Below are 14,678 nucleotides of genomic sequence, written 5' to 3'. Positions count from 1 at the left end.
TTTCCCCAAATTTGGTGAGAAGTATGAGAGTATTCCATTGGGGGGGAGATATGATTTCAGGGTGGGGAGGAAGCTCATCTCTCTTGAAGCTCCAAATGGCTAATCGTCACCTCTTTTGTGTCTCCAAAACACACTATTCTAGGTACTCTCATTGTGTGGTGGTCCCATCATTTCCCCAGTATACTTCTCAAACATGGAAAAGATGGTGGTCACTAACTGATTAGAGCTGGAAAAGAGTGTGTGTTTCCTGCTCCCCCTTCCCAATCACACCCCTATCCCTAGAAATAGCCCAAATCTTCTCCTGTTTCATGACCTGTAAATAATGCCTTGAAATGAGCAGCCAGAGCTCAAAAAAGTTACCCTTGGATAACAACTGCCAGAATACCCCAACCAATGTGGTCACTCTCCATGCTAGCTGGAGACTGTGGGTGCTGTAGTCCAAAAGTAATGTTTCCAAATTCTGCCAGTAGTGATATATGAACTCCATGTCAATTCAGGGTTCCAACAGGGCTTTTTCTTCAGCTAGTTTGTTTTATCACAATTCATTCATTTATTCATTTGTTCAAATATATAGCTTTCCCAGTGTTGAACGTCCAAGGTGAGTACAAATAGATGAAGAACTAATCAACCAGATTTTGTGCAGCTAGAATCTAACAACTGCTACCCTCCCAAATCCTGACTCCAATGCTGTGTGGACTTACTGCACCTTTAGCCACAATGCAAAAACTGATTTTAAAAAGCTATAACAGTGATTCTTGCTTATTGTAAAGTTCACAGAGTGCTCCTTCAGAAGGAAAGGGTCTCTAGATGTTTAGAAAGTTTTCAGTTCTCTTTGTTTTGATTTTACCTGAATATTCCCAGATTTGCATCTAAACGCTTTCTTGAAACACCTTGAGTTCTCCTCCCAATCTCTCCCTTGTGTTCATCATGCTCCTCTTCCTGCTGATCATGGATCACTTCTAGAGTCATGTACTATTTCAGAAATTGTTTTTTGCAAGTTTCCAGTGAGCCTTCATTATTATTATTCAGAAGTCATAGTCAAAATGCTAAAGTGCTTTAGCAGTATTATACTAGTTAAACATTAGGATCATTTTGTTTTGGTGCAACCATTCCATTTTCCCTCATTTGATCTTTGTTGAATATGCATCCTGGAAACAACAGTTGTGTTTACTGGTGGCCACATTCCTAGCTAGTTCAAGATAATATAAACAGAGAGCCAAGTAGATATGTTCCATTTTCTTTAAAGAAGAAGAAGAAGAAGAAGTGATTAAGTTAAACTGACCTGGGAAGTAGGATAGAAAACTCCTTGGCAATGCTGGCAATTCCCAGGAAGTACTTGAGGATGAAGAAAATATTATGTGGATCCCCAAAATAAAAATCACTTTGTGCACTTTGTCCCTCATCAGGCAAGGCTCAGCCTTAAATGATCCCCTGTGGAAAGGAGTTCCATCATTTGGGAGACTGCTAAGAACATCTCTTGAACAAGGGAAAATAGATGCAATGTGGAAATTCATTCTGTCAACACTGCCACCATGAATACATGACCACTGACACCACCATGGATGCAAGCATGTTGTCAGATTTTGGTGCTTCTGCACTGTAGAAATAATGCAGTTTGATACCATTTTAACTGCCATGACTCCATCCTACAGAATCCTGGGATGTTCAGTTTTGTAAGAAATACCTTTGGGAGAGAAGGCTAAAGACCTTGTAAATCTACAAATCTCAGGATTTCCCTTCTAGAAGGAAAACACTTCTTGTTTGCAGGGTTCTGTGGCATGAGAGTGAGACCTGACACCTTCCTGCATCCTCAAGCATTACAGCAGTTGCCACTGAATGTAAGCAGTAGAGATGGCAGTGCAATCCTCAGTAGGTCAAGGAGGGTTCAGTGCATCCCTCCAACACCAGGAACCCCACACCTGTGGTAGAGAGAAGTGTACATATAGAAAAAGAAAAGACAATAGAGAGAAATAAAGGAGATTATAGACATTTGATCGAAACAGTAAACAGAAAATATGAAATAATTAGCAGCATTTCAGAGCTGAAAGCTGTAGCACTGGGAAAGGCAGAAAGAAGAATATTGTAATAATCAATACAGCAACTAGTTGCAGCATGAATTAACCATTATTATTTACAGTGAGCCCTTCGGATCTGCAAAGTTGATGGACCATGGATTATTAAATGGTGGTGATGTGAAATTGGACATGCTTTAGTGTGTATGTTCAAGGTGCACCCATTTAATAATATGGGCCATGATCATCTATGTTTTTTCATATCCTCCCCAGGGTCCCAGAACCAAACTCTATGAATCCAAAGGGTCCACTATATTTATTTATTGTTGTGTTTATTTAATCTAATAGAGTAGTTTACAACTGTCTTTTAAAAATGTCTCTACTTAACATATAATTTTTAAAAGCCTATTGCAACAGCTGGGAGAAAGTACTAATTTTCATAATCAAAGCAGGCAGGAGTGAGGGAATTATCTGCAATGATCGTGGAAAATGTCAGCTCCATTCTCCACCTCAGTGGTTTAATCTTCATATTATGAAATGTTTGGACAGTAATTGCAGAGATACACCTGACATTATGTCTCGTTTGGCCCATTGTTGAGGAAATTTGGCATTCTTGTAATGAGCAAGCAGCAGAGATCAAGAACATGAAGAAATATCAGGTGCAAAAAAGCCCAATAAAAGTGTAGGCAGGGACAGCCTATGGTACAAGTAAGTAGCAGAAAGAACAGGTTGCTGGCAGTTGTAGATCATTGACATCACTGCTGATTGTGAATTAGGAAAGAACTGTTTATTGCAGAGCAGTGAGACGGATAGATTCAATCAAGGAAGCCACAACCCTGAGTCTGCAAGACCTGAAGAAGGCTTCCAATGACAGGATGACTTAGGCCTTGTCTGCACTGGCCAGGAGACTCCAGTGGCAGCCCCCAGTATCCTGAGCCTGAAGTTCCCTGAAGTGCCTCTTGTTACCTTAGCATCCATTCCCATGCCACCTTGGTTGTCTGCACAAGTCTCCTGCTGGGCCAGCTGGTGTGATTGCCACAGGTAGCTCACTTCTGAAATCAGAATAATAGCAATAGCAATTGCAGTTACATTTCTATACCACTTCCTACTGAACTAAACAGTCTCTAAGTGGTTTATGACGCGTAAGCTAGTTGCCTCCAACAAGCTAGGTACTCATTTTAGCAACCTCGGAACGATGCCAGGCTGAGTCGACGCTAGAGCCCCTGGCTTGAATCAAACTCACAACCTTGTGGCTGTGAGTGAGTGGCTGCAGTACCAGCATTTAACCACTGTGCCACAAGGGCTCCTGAACAAGGTGCCTAGCAATGGTCACATGCTGGAACAAGGGACCTATGGGTGCAGGTGCACCAGGTGGCCAAGTGGGATGCCTATGCAGACAGCCACCACAGCACGGGAACAGAGGTTTCTGGATCTTCCTGGATCCAGATAAGTTTTTTTAAATTGTGTTAACCCCCCCCCCCCCCCCAGCTTTGGTGTGAAATGTGCTGGACATCATCTAGACTGCTTGCACTAGAACCAGGATATAGGCTGTGCATCATCCAAACAGGACAATGTCAGATTGGTGGGCAGGACAGGTCCCTGCAGACAAGGCCTTGGAGGTCACCACAAGTCAAAGTTGCCTTGATGGCATTAACAACAACAACAATAACAAAGCAAAAGAAAGGGCCAAAGAAGAAAGACATCAAAAAGAAACAGGAGTGTCTCTGAAGTGCTATGACACAAAGTACACATAAGAAGAAATTGTCAGAAAAAAAGAAATGAGAGAAAAGGTTAAGACTGGGTTGAGAGCGCTGGTACTGTCAATTGTATACACACTATTCTTTTGTCCCATTATTGTCTGTGGGCAAGTAGGTTACCCATGATTTTTACACAATACTTTATCCACAAAGTAGGCGTGAGACTGCAAGTTCCAATTCTTCTTTCAAAATATTTTCTACTCACTGAGGAAACTTAACTGTTCAGCATCTTTCACAGTGTGGTGTTGACATAAAATTTAAATCCACATTGTTGCAAGGAATTCAGATATCATTCCAACAACCAATATCAGACAGGATACCCACAAGAGAGAACTGGATGGGAGAAGGAAGAGGAGCAAGTTAAGTGAGCACAATAGTGAAGAGGGAGAGAGGAGCCACGTCTTTATTAATTATTTGCTAATTTGGCCCTTCCATTAGACCTACTTCTAGTTTTGCTGGAAGCCCATCATGGAAGTGGAGGATGGTGAATCATGATGAGCCGATGTCTCTCGAATTCCATAATGAAAAGCCTAGTTTCTGTTATGCACACTTTCTGCTCTTTGCCAACCAGATGGCCAGCTTGCATGTTCCAACAATCCTCATTTAACTGAAAGGCTGTCAGCTGCTATCACCTACATTATTCCTGATTTTGGTTGGAAGATGCTATATGTTCTGAAATAACCAATCAACTGGTTTCTACAGAGAGTGCTTGGCTTATTAAGTCCAAAATAGACATGATAACAGCCCACTCACTTTATTTAGTATGTACTTAGCCCTGTGAACATATAAGACTATAACACTATACATAACATTGTAAGACTATACATAACACCATATATAACACTATAAGACTATAAGTCTTATAGGACATACCTACTAGTTCATTTCTTTGTTACCTTTCCCCTGCACATTTCAAGGCTCATAGCTTGCTGTATATAGACTCTTGCAACCCTTTTCAGTTAGCAATCTTATTTCTCAGCCGTTGGTCTGAATTGCATTTACGTTTTGGTGACACTGTTGACTGATTGCTCTATGCCTGTTTTATGTCTACAGAAAAACACAAGTTATGCCTCATAATGGGCTAATGTTCCAAAAGAGCATGTCAGTTGCTGCCTTTCCTGCCCAATCACGTTTGGTAACAATGCAAATTCCAATAGTGAGCCAACACAGTTAAATACCCTTTGATAAATCATTGCCAAGTGATGCTTGTTTATTCTTTCACATCACTTCTATGTAAGCATCATACCTCACATTACACAGTCCAGTGTAAGTAACAGTAACACATACAGAATTTTAATTTGCACAGTATTGTAGAGAGTAAAGATATTATTTTATTTTTTGCATTAGGGAAAAATATTTTAAGGAGACGGACATTTGTTTTTTCAATGAATTCCCAGCAGTCTCTAACAGTAAATTGGGATGAAACTTGCACATTTAGTGAAGGTAGTGGAAGGAAGCAGACCATGAAAAATAAAACAGTAATATATATCTAGAGTCCTATGTGAACAGTTGCAGTCCAACAAAGGCTTGTGATCAAAGTGAGATGCACAATATTGAGGTGAATGATTGCCATCCTGTGCACGCTTACTTAGAAGTAGAAATGTGAACATGTACCAGTATTTTGTGAGTTTTTTGGACTATGTGGCCATGTTCTAGAAGACTTTATTCCTGACATTTTGCCAGCTGGCAGCCACAGATACTAGTGAAACATCAGGAATAAACTCTTCTAGAACATAGCCACATAGCCCAAAAAACCCACAAAAAACTATGGATGCCGGCCATGAAAGCCTTCGACTTCACATGTACCAGTTTCATTGTGTTGTTATTTTGATTTATTTCTCAGATTGCCACTAACATTCTCATGCTATCCCATTTCCCACACAGAAACATGCATGTATTTTGGTACTAAGGTCATAAGGTCCCTATGAGCTGTCCCTGTCTGGACTCTTACTGCAGCTTCTAAGTATTCTTCAAGGGCAGCTCCATGTACAGTGCACTGCAATAGTCTAACCACAGAAGTATCAGTACATGAACTACTGTGGGCAGGTTATCTGCATCTAGAAAAGGCCATAGCTGGCACACTGGTAGGAGCTGGCCCCAAGCAGTCCAAGCCACAGAATCAACTTGGGCCTCCAGAGATGCATCCAAGAGTACTCCCAAGCTATGCACCAGCTCTTTCGGAGGAGTACAACTTCCTCCAGAGCTGGTTGCTTGCTTCCCAAACTAGAGGGTATTTTTTTTAATCGAGGATACATTGTAGCAAATGCAAAAAGGGAGGGAGCTAGGAAGGAAGGAAGGATGGATTTGTATGGGTTCCTTGGCCATTCCTCCTGCTAGCTGCTAGATAGAAAGAAGGAGCAGATATGGTTTTATGATTTTTAGAAGATTTAGTTTTTTGTGGGGGTTTTGGGCTATATGGCCATGTTCTAGAAGAGTTTATTCCTCTTATTCTCTAGAATAGAATAAACTCTTCTATAACATGGCTGCATAGTCCAAAAAACCCACAAAAACTATGGATGCCAGGCATGAAAGCCTTCGACTTCACTTTTAGTAGACTATTCCTTCAAAGGAAGGAAGGCATGCCCATATGGAAGGCCCAACATCCAGAGCTAATAATAAGCAAAGGCACTGAAAATATCTGAAAGATGACTGGCCAGTTGCCTACAGTGTCATATAGCTTCCTTCTTCCTCTGTCCTGCCTTTGGCCAGCATCTACAGGGACTAGAGAGGCTCCAGGTAGATATAAAAGCAGTGTCAAAAGGTGCCAGCTGTTAACAATTGAGACACTCTGTTGCAAGAGTTCTTGGTTCTTTCCACTAATCCAGAAGAAGCCACTCTGAAGCAGCCTGCAGTAATAATAATAATAATTAAAAAAAACTTTATTTATATACTGCCTTTCCACAGTGATCAAAGCGGTTCACAAGACCATCAAATACAAAATAAATAAAACCGCGAGTACATATATAATTAAACAAGCATCCTTAAAATCACGAATTAAAACATTAAATAACATCTGTCAGGCATAAGAGCATCTTTCAACAAGGAATAATATCTACAAAGAGTCAGGAGGATATGCTGACTGGAAAAGATGGGTCTTTAAGGCTTTCTTAAAGGCATCTAGAGAGGAACTAAGCCTTATCTCCTCCGGGAGCTTGTTCCAGTATATGGGAGCTGCTGATGAAAATGCTTTTTGGCGAGTTGATGCCAATCTCGTCTTAGGATCTTCAAGAAAGCATTCCCTGTAGTTCTGAGAGTGCGGGGCGGATTGTATGGGTAGAGGCGTTCCCTCAAGTAACACGGGCCCAAGCCATGTAGGGCTTTATAGGTGATAACCAACACTTTGTATTGAGCCCGGAAGCTAATAGGCAGTCAATGGAGAGATCTTAATACCGGTGTTATATGATCTGATGTAGAAGTTCTGGTGACCAATCTGGCTGTAATAACAGCCAACAGCACCCAATTTTAAAAAGAAACTTTTTAGGACAGCACTGTCACCCTGAGATTCCACCCTTTGCCCTGAGAAATAGAGCCGGACCCTGAGATGTGAGGGATGAGAGCTACAGCATAGTGCTATTTGTAACAGTGGAAACAAAGCAGAAGTTGCTTCTCCACCTTTTTCTTGTGTTTTTTAAAATTAGTTTCTATAACATAAAATATTATATTAAAAGATATATGAAAAATATATTTAATATACTCATAGGTAGAGAGCCAGTGTAGCATAGTAATTTGGGCGTTGGCCTACAACTCTGGAAACCAGAATTCCAATTCCCACTGGGCTATGGATACTCAATGGGGACCTTGAGCAAGTCACATTCTCTCAGCCTCAGAGAAAGGCAAGGGGGAAGCTTTGCTGAATAAATCTTGTCCAGAAAATCCCATGAAAGGGTCTCCATAAGTTGGAAATTACTTTTGAAGGCACACCACCAATGCTTTTAAGTAAAAGGAATGAAATGAGCATAACTATGAGCATGCATGTGACAGCCTCTCCTGTGTATAATATGTTTGTTTTTAAAATGGATGGATGTTGTAACAAGTGGTCTCAACCAAAATGGGCCTCTGTATATCCAAGCTTGCTGGAATGTTGTGCCCCATCACCTGAACCCTGGATTGGCACTGAAATCAAACAGGGCCACTCCACAGCTGCAACTTGGCAGATTCTTCCTCATAGGTTCCACTGTGACAAATCAAGGAATGCCATTCTAACTTGGTCCCAAACTGTCACAATGCTCCAGCCTCAAACAAGCCAATCAAGGACCCATTAGCGCTAAACATATATAGACTAAGTTCCACTTTCACTGCCATGGCAACATGCTGTGAGTTGTAGTTTTGACAAGGCACTAGAGCTCTTTGGCTGAGAATTCTTAATACCCCTCCTTAAACTGCCAGGCCCAGTATCCCCTGGGACAGAACCATGATAGTTAAAATGGAATAAAATGCTATAATTGTGTAGTCTGAACGGACACCAGATCCATCGGTAGTTCTGCAACTAAGCAGCTCCATTCCTTCAGGTTCCATGGCTAACTTCTGTTTTCTGTATCCTTCCCACAGAGCTAGAGAAAGTTACTTTTTTGGACTACAGCTTCCATAATTCCCCAGCCAGCATGGACACTCACTATGATTCTGGGAGTTACAATCCAAAAAGTAACATTTCTAAGCTGTCCGCCTCCCAGGGACTGTGCCCATGTATTCTTCCCAAGCAGGCTGGGAATGTAAATGAAAAATATGCAAAATTCATCCAGTTCAAAACAACAGCAGATGGAGGTGGTGCACCACAATGTGAAATATTGAGTTGTCTGAATTTTATTCTTCTTTCATATTCTGGCATTTTTAAAAAATGAAATTGACTGACCTTTTCTTAACTGATTTTAATATAGAGCCACATCACTGTTATATGGGCATATAATGGATGTATGAACTTCCAGAATTTTTATACCCCAGTGAGGAATATACTGCTGGCCTTTTATGCATTGCTTTACTGCACCAGTATAAACAGCAATAATCATAAGCAGCTGTGTACAGATTTATCTGCAATATGGATGTGGTAATAGGGCTGCCCCTTTTTTTAGCTGAGTACAAAATTGTCAGTCATCTGCTTATGCCTTCAAATTTTATTATGCAAATACTCCTCATGAGGAGAGACGATGATGATGATGATCATCATCATCATCATCATCATCTGAAGCCTATCCACATTCTCTGGACTGGAATTGTTATAGATCTGTTTCATGTATTCACTAGTTATCACCCCAGTTTGCATGGTGTAGGAGTAGCATGAGCCACACTATTCCATCCTGCTCATATTTTGTAAAGTGGTCCTCCACACAGAGGTGTGTGTCATTCTTATGAATTTCCATGAGAGACGGAAAGTCGGGAGATGGAAGCAGACCTCTTCTTTATTAGTTAAATTTCTATCCCATCTTTCTTCCAATGAGCTCAAACCAGCAATATGGCTCTCTTTCTCACTCATACAACTTGAGCCTCACAACAACCCTGTGAGGTAGGTCAGTCTGAAAGATAGATTGACAGATCCAAGGTCACCCAGTAGGCTTCAGAGCTCAGTATGGGACTGAACTGGAATCTCCCAAGCCCCAATTCTATACTGTACCATACTGGAGTAGAGGGTTCACATTGGTAACATTCTTTTTTCCCCCTCCCATCCTCTCTAACTGGATGATGACAGCTTGTAGTACAGCACATCTGGAGGGCATGAAAGTCCAAAACACTCTGCAGAAATAATCCAGTTTGAGACCTCTTTAACTGCCCTGGCTCAGTGCTAGGGGATCCTGGGGATTGTAGTTTATTGTGGCATTAGAGCTCTCTGAGACAAAAGGCTAAATGTTTCACAAAACCACAGTTCCCATCCTTCCCTAGCATTGAACCAAGGCAGTTAAAGTGGCTTCAAAATGGATTATTTTTGCAGTGTGCTTTGGACCCAAGATGGAGACAGTTGCATGGGGTGAGGAGGTGAACGGGTGCATTTCTTCTTCTCAATAATAACTAATGACCAGCTGGGCTACTAAAACTAACTGGGCCACTGAAATATTTATCCTATTTAAATTTATCCAGTTCACATTTGTAACTGAATCTCATTCTAAATATTTATTTATTCATTAAAATATTTCTGTCCTGTGAAATCTCAGAGAAAAACAATTTTATTTGTTTGTTTGTTTGTTTCAATTGTATAAAAGCATGTTAAATAAATTTCCAAGTTAAAATGGCCGAACAGGCTAAAACAGTTAAAAAGAAGAGGAGGAGGAGGAGGAGGGCAAAGAAGAGGAAGAAGAAGAAGAGGGAAGAAAGAGAAAGAGGAGGAAGGAGAACTAGAAGAAAAAGGAGGAAGAGGACAAAGAAGAGGAAAAAGGGGGAAAAGAAGAGGAAGAGGAGGGAAGAAAAAGAGGAGGAGGGGGAGGAGAAAGAGGAGGAGGAGAAGACACTACCACCCAAAGGCTTAAATTAAAAGCTCTGCTTTAACTTATCACACACCTCTTTTTGTGCCCAACTTGGCCTCATTGCATACCCAATCCAGACTCCTGGCATACTTTTCAAAGAACAGGAAAGTATCATTATTCGAAAAGTATGCCAGGAGTCTGGATTGGATACGTGATGCAGCCGAGTTGGGCATGGAGGTGTGTAATTAGATCCGTTTTCACCTGTTTAAGCTCCTGCCCAGCCCCTGCCCAAATCAGACAAAAAGAAGCATGTAATAATCTCCTAATATTGGACCTAATCAGGCTCCAAGAGAAGGACATGCCATAAATGGGATGCCACAGCAGGGATGGTCCTCTCATGTCCCTATGCAATGTAACACTCCATCTTAGTTGGACCTGAAGGAAGGTCCCATCAGGCGTGCACACATGTGCGCACACACACACATGCTCCTTCAAGGTCCCAAGGTCTTTGAAAGTCATCAGTAGCACCCTAAATCTACACTAGAAGTGGATTAGTAGCCAGGGCTTCTCCTTTAAGAGAATGTGATGTTGACATATGATGATGACTGATATGATACTCTGGTCATCAATCTTCGTAATGTGGTTCAGTTTAATATAGCATGCTCTTAAAAGCTAAAATTATGCTGAGACCATGCTAAGATTAAGGGGGGGGGGGGTAAATTAAAAAATGCCTTATTTGAAATGTGGCCAGCCCATTTTGGGTAGGAAACAATTCTTTAGAGGAAGCACTTTTCACATGCAGGCAGAACAGCACCTTCTTAAAAACACAGGGTGACCACCAATGCAAGCACGGAAACTTTGCAATATGAGATGAAGGACAATGTGATACTCCTTCACCATCCCACTCCACCTACAGAAATCCATGGGATTAGCCATTAAATATCACTTTGACACTGGCAGTGCCTCTTCACACCTGAAGGCAATAGGTTGGTTTAGATTAGTGACTGGGACTAGGTGGTCTGCTGAACTGATTAGCTGAAACCAGAATCTTAAGATCTAAAGAGAAGGGCTTTCTCTCAGTCCCACAACCATCACAGGCTTGTCTGGTGAGGACACAGGAGACAGCCTTCTCAATGGCTGCTCCCACCCCCTGGAACTCCTTTCATTTAAAATAATTTAATAATTAATTTAATAATTTAATAATAAGGCTAGGCTGGCCTCCTCTCTACTCTCCTTTTGTCCACAAAGACCTTTTTGTTTAAGCGGAATTCTAAGACGCAACCACTTGCAAGGAGGCTTCTTATTGGAGGGATGGTTTTTTTTTACTTTTGTACATTCCTAAAATAATGCTATACTGTTTTAAATGTGATGATTTTAATTGTTTTTTTAAAACAATATTGTTGGGTTTTAACTTATTTCTTTTGTGAGCTGCCTTGGGTTCCACTCATGGAAACAGGTGGCATATAAATGAAATGAAATTATATAAGGGGGAAAGTAGGGAGATGAGAGATGTTGGACCATTTTAAAAGCAGCTGAAAAAGTGGGAGAAAAGATGAGTAATTGGGACTGTCCCTGCCAAATCAGGACAGTTGGAGGGTATGCAGGTCTGCCCTACAACAGATGGGAAACAGCTGGGGCACTGCTGCCTCCACTACATCATATTTTTATAGCATCTGCCACCTGAATTGGCCATCTCACTCAGCCTCATACTAGGGACTGCTCTAACTGCTATCAAAAGCAACAGCAGCCCAATAACATATAGATCAACTTCTCTGTGTGCTGCTGGCACTACATTGTACATCTCCCCATTGCCACAGCCTGGCTCCACATTATAAGCTGCCATTTGGAGGAACAGGAAAATGCTTAGCATAATAATGTCAGCTTAACATAGGGTGAGATACATCTGACAGAAGGTTGTTCCACTGACTCTTTGACACATTGATGCCTCTTAAGTGGATGGATCATAACTCTCTTGTAGACTACTTGCTTTGGATGCAGAAGGTCTCTGTTCCAAACCTTTCATTACAAACCCTGGCAGCAGCTAATGGGAAAGGCCCTCTGAAAGCCTCTGAATATTGTTTGCTGAGAGACAAAGAGTGGGAAGGTACTATTACTCTCAAACCCTGGTTTCTGCATTCCTACAGGAACCTGAAAGCTGCCACCAGCCAAAAATAGACACTGAGTCCCACATTTGGAAAAATGCTGGGTGTGAATGAAGTAATATAATACAGTACATTACTGAGAGTGGTGTAGTGGTTTTAGCATGGTACTATGAGTCTGGAGGCAAGGGCTGGAATACCTGCTCGACCTTGGAAACTGGGTGACCTTGGCCAAGTCACACTTTCTCAGTCTCGGAGGAAGACAATGGCAAACCCCCTTTGAACAACTCTTGGCACGAAAAGCGATAGGGTCACTTTAAGATCACCATAACTCAGAAATGACTTGAAGGCACACAGTGTATTTAAGATAAGTCAATTTCCTGTCTTCTTTTTCCATTGCTTCCCTGACTTTTGTGGTACTTATTTTTATGAGTTTCATTTTATTTCAGTAATCTATATCCTCCCTTTCTGTATCACGCTGTGTTCAGGGTGGCTCATAAGGCTTTGGGCTACAATAAAATACAATAACAGAATTAATCATAGCAGTAAAATAGGGATGATATTTAAAAGCTGGTGATTTAAAATGTAGCAAGAGCCAGGACTTTTTCTTGTAAGGCCACTAGAATATTTTTTTTTTTTTTTAATGGAAAAGATCACCTAAAAGTGGGCAGCACTTTTAGAAGTGTATTTCTCTCTGAAGTCCATTTTACAATCAGGGAACCACCACCAAAGAGGTTTTATCCCTTTTCACTGGTGGATAGAGAAGAAAGCCTTACATGCAAAGGAAGATAGCAAACATGTGTAAAGAGAAAAGATTCCTAATATACTCTGACCTTTGACCACTGGAAACTTTTTTAAAACAGGGCATGAAATTTGGCTTGGAAACAGATCAGTAGTCAGTAATATTGACAAAGGGCTAATGTGATATTAGCTAATCTATTAGCACTAGGTTAGGGCAGCCACTAATGAAGCACCAAAGAAAGAGGAAATGCATTGTATGTGTGTGAATGTAGTGTTAATGTATGGATGTGATAGTTGGATTCATTTGAGATGTGATGGTATAGAAGAGTGCTGAGGAAACCATGGACCCCAAAAAAAACAAACATGGGTCCTCAAACAGATCAAGCCTGAAATACCCCTAAAAGACAACATGATTAAATTGAGGCTGACATGTTTTGGCCACATCATGTAAAGGCATGACTCATTTAAAAAGATGATAATGCTAGGAAAAGTGGAGAGAAGTAGGAAGAGAGGAAGACTGCACTCAGGGAGGTCATAGGCATGAGCCAGCAGGACTTGAGTAGAGAAGTGGAGGACAGGGAAACTTGGAGATGTCTCATGCACAGGGTCACCATGATTTGAGGGTGACTCGAGAGCAGTTAACAACGACAATTTTTAAAAACTCACCATATGAAGGTCGGTGTGACCAGGGTCCCATTCACACTACAAAATTATAGAATTATTATTCCACTTTAACTGCCATGGTTGCATCATATAAAATCCTGGGATTTATGATTTAGAAAGAGCCATTTAGAATTTTCAGCCAGAGCTCTCCTGTGGCTCCCCAAACTATAAATCCCCAGCTTCCATAGGATGGAACCATGGCAGTTAAAGTGGAATGATCTATGTGGTATAAATGAGCCCAAGGTGATTTGTGTGCCTATTCAATCTGATGTCCAGATTCTAAATACCAGTGAGAAACTTCAAGGCTCATTCCACTCTCTTAGGGTTCTTTATGTTTAGACCAGATTTCAAATGAAGCCTAAATCCTATTGTTAGTTCTGACTAGACTAAACCCATTGAATCAGTGGGCCAATGTGCTGGCTTATCATTCAACAGTTGATTCAAGGGGTCTGTTTAGTTGGGACTTACGAAGAAGGTACCAGTCAGAGGTCATCAAACAGAAGACTGCTACAGGACTGTCATCATACCTAAATCCCATGGCCATCCAATACTAGACGAAATCCCAATAACTACATTCTGAGTCAACTGAAGTTTCTAGAATGTCTTCAAAGGCAGTCCCATGTGGCACACGTTGTAGTAAAACCACCAGGAAATTATTAGAACAGAGATAAAAGAGACCACCATTAAGGACTCCCACTTTAGTTATATAAACGTATATGTATAAACGTAGATATCTTTACATTATATATTACATCTAGATTTATTGCAGACACAACAAGTATTGTGTTTCTCCAGCCCTCCTCCACCATTTACCTGCTGCTGCTGCTGCTGAAATACTTCTAGCTAGCTAGAGGATGAGTAAGAAGATGGGGGGCTGGGTAGGTGTCAAAGGACATTGTAAAAAACAGCTTCTTTGTTAGGGGTTTTGTTAGCTGAAGTATGCCTATACATAAATATTTTGGATAGTCCAATAGCATTCCTCTGGTGTGCATGACTTAAGGCTTGCAAGCCAAGGTC

At 41.0% G+C, this 14,678-nt stretch overlaps 1 protein-coding gene across 2 annotated transcripts in view; it reads left to right on the top strand.

The window, feature by feature from the left end:
* The window catches only part of KCNMB2 (potassium calcium-activated channel subfamily M regulatory beta subunit 2), a 156,159-nt gene that overhangs the window by 107,662 nt on the left and 33,819 nt on the right, over window positions 1-14,678 (top strand). The window lies entirely within an intron of this gene.

Source organism: Sceloporus occidentalis, unplaced genomic scaffold (genome assembly GCF_023333645.1).
Source record: "Sceloporus occidentalis isolate IW3139 unplaced genomic scaffold, rSceOcc1.0.p SCAF_2, whole genome shotgun sequence".
NCBI lineage: Eukaryota > Metazoa > Chordata > Lepidosauria > Squamata > Phrynosomatidae > Sceloporus > Sceloporus occidentalis.
Note: the sequence above shows the minus strand (reverse complement) of the source record. Positions and strands in the feature narration are given on the sequence as shown.